This window comes from Pan troglodytes, chromosome 1 (genome assembly GCF_028858775.2).
Source record: "Pan troglodytes isolate AG18354 chromosome 1, NHGRI_mPanTro3-v2.0_pri, whole genome shotgun sequence".
Lineage (NCBI taxonomy): Eukaryota > Metazoa > Chordata > Mammalia > Primates > Hominidae > Pan > Pan troglodytes.
This window is the reverse complement of record NC_072398.2, coordinates 186145418-186148314: the sequence shown is the minus strand read 5'-3', so window position 1 is coordinate 186148314 and position 2897 is coordinate 186145418. Positions and strand designations below refer to the sequence as shown.

Here is a 2897-nt window from a genome sequence, read left to right as displayed (position 1 = left end):
ATTTGGCCGTTATATGGAGGACTGGAATTGAGAAGGGCAAGAGCGAGGTAGAAGAGTGGTCTAGGGAGAACAGTTAGGGGCTATTGCAATTATCCAGCAAGAGATCTTGGACCAGGATGGCAGCAGTGGAGGTGGTAAAATGTGGTTGGATGAAGCGTACGCTTTGAAGGTATCAACAGGACCAGCTGATGGAAGGGAGTCAACAGGACTAGCTGATGGCTGTAAACTGGGGGGTCACTAGCTATCAGATGGCATTTACTTAAAGCCATGGAAGTAGGTGAGCTCCCTTATGGAGAGGGAATAGGAAGGAGGTAGACCATTCTATCAAAATGCTCTTTCTACAGGGCACTTCTCACTGAGATATTATTTATCTGGGATTTATATTATTTATTCAATTTGTTTTGTGTTTGGTTCTATTAGAAAAGCTCCATAGGGGCCGGGCACGTTGGCTTTTGCCTGTAATCCCAACACTTTGGAAGGCCGAGGCAGGCGGATTACCTGGGGTCAGGAGTTTGAGACCAGCCTGGCCAACATGGTGAAACTCTGTCTCTACTAAAAACACAAAAATTAGCCGGGTGTGGTGGTGCGCCTGTAATCCCAGATGCTGAGGAGGAGAATCGCTTGAACCCGGGAGGTGGAGGTTGCAGTGAGCCGAGATCGCGCCACTGCACTCCAGCCTGGGCAACAAGAGCGAAACTCCCTCTCAAAAACAAACAAACAAACAAACAAAAAACCAAAAAAAAAAAAAAGAAAGAAAAGGGCCAGGTGTGGTGGCTCACGCCTGTAATCCCAGCACTTTGGGAGGCTGAGGCAGGCGGATCACGAGGTCAGGAGATCGAGACCATCCTCACCAACACGGTGAAACCCTGTCTCTACTAAAAATACAAAAATTAGTCGGGTGTGGTGGCGGGCGCCTGTAGTCCCAGGTACTCGGGAGGCTGAGGCAGGAGAATCGCTTGAACCCGGGAGGCGGAGGTTGTAGTGAGCCGAGATTGAGCCACTGCACTCCAGCCTGGGTGACAGAGTGAGACTCCATCTCAAAAGAAAAAAGCTCCATAGGAGAAGGAACCTTCTATCTTCACCACATAAACCGTGTTTGGATTCGCAGTCGAGTTGGGGAAAAAAAATCAGTCTGGAAGAGCCACACCAAACCGCTAACAGCTACTATCTCTGGGGATAGAACAAAGAGTTTGGTTGGCGCGATATACCGTCCCTGAACCTCTAGCCACACTAAGGCTTAATTAATGACCGGACGACTTGAAAGCGCCTTCCACTGTTTATCTCTTAAATCTGCAACGAAATGCAACAAAAACGCAAGAAATAAACAATAGAAGCCAGTCTTACTGCACACTGCAGAAGCCAATAAACCCCAAATGCAGCTCAAAACAAGGTGTCACGCGAACTTCCGATTTTTTTTGTTTTAGACTGAATCTCTGTCACTCTGGCTAGAGGGCAGTGACGCGATCTCGAATCACTGCAACCTCCGTCTTCTAGAGTCAAGAGATTCTCCGGCCCCAGCTTCTCGAATACGCTGGATTGCAAACGTGCACCAACCACGCCCGAGTAAGTTTATGAATACTTGATACAAATACTAAATTACTTGGTCGTAGTTGCTTAACTTTTAATACTTAAAGATGTAGCCTCAAGAAACACGAGGCCTCAAAAAATTAGATACAAACTCACAATTTTCTCTCCACGGAAATCTTTAGTAAAAGGCGAAAGACTTCTACGTTTTGAAGAGAAACCAGAGTATATCTCTGATTTCCGCTTCGAACCTCGCAGGGAGAACTAACACTTAATACACTTATGGTTGTTGGGTGCCTGCGTGGTACGCACTCCCTATATGTAGTTTATGCACACAGATGCGTGTAAGAGGCATCATGCTCTAAAACAGTGCAGAAATGCGCGCACAGAGGGAGTGCAAGCATCGTGAGGGTATCTTTTCGTGGTGCACCATGGGTATGCAAATCACAGGCGGCTCCGGGCTGTTCCGCGCCACCGGGGAAGCCATGGGTGACTGATCTCCTTTACTCTCCTATGCTCCTCTCTGCTGGTCCTCCTGGGACCCGCACCCCGTGGGCGGCGCCGGGTGCCGAGTCCTTTGCGGAGCTGGTGTTCGTCCCAGGGGTTAAGGTCCTGTCCCGCCGTCCTTACCCGCAGTAAGCCTCCGGGCTTAGAGAGAGGGACGGGGAAACAGACGGGCACAGACACTCAGGGGCACTGGGACCTCACAGGAGGCACGACCCCACCCCTCCTGGAGGAGATGGCATAGATCCAATTCACCTCGAAGGGTGATATGGGGTCACGTCAAGGGGAGGTGAGAAAGTGTTCTAGGCAGAGGGAATGGCGTATGAGAAATTAGGGACCCGAAGACCAATTCAGCCTGTCCAGACAGTGGCGCTCCGTGTGTCTGATGAGGGGGTGCTGGGGTGGGAGGCAGAGGCTAGATCTCCTCGGGCCTGGAAAGATGAAGATGAGGAGGCTTAGTGAGGCTGGCTAACTTGCCCAGGGTTACTCCGCTGGTAAGTGGCACTGAGGGCTGACCCCCTTTGCACTATTCTGGCCTGGTGAGCTCTCTCTGCTCCACGTAGAAGGCCCTTCTTGGTGACCCAAACACTGCTGGACCCAAATGCAGCCTCCCTCCCTTGGGCCTTCTGGTTGCACCCCCTACTCTAGGTTCTCTGCCAACTACCCGCTTCTCTTGAGCTTTTTAGGCATTTTAGCGTGGATTCAATTGCAATAGGCGTTTTTTGTTGTTGTTGTTTTTGTTTTTGTATCTTTTGGTCAGAACATGATTTCCTGGCCTTTGTCCAGGTGGGGTGGGATGTGAGAACGCATTGTTCCTGGGGTGGGATCATTCCTGGTGAGTGGGTGGTTGGAGCCCAGGGTCTATGTGA

At 50.3% G+C, this 2897-nt stretch overlaps 1 non-coding gene across 1 annotated transcript; it reads right to left on the bottom strand.

Annotated features, from left to right (window-relative positions):
- Window positions 1–1638: 1638 nt before the first annotated feature.
- LOC112206950 (U5 spliceosomal RNA) lies at window positions 1639–1753 on the bottom strand. Its single transcript, XR_002941423.2, has one exon. It is a non-coding gene; the product is annotated as a U5 spliceosomal RNA (small nuclear RNA).
- Window positions 1754–2897: the final 1144 nt, after the last annotated feature.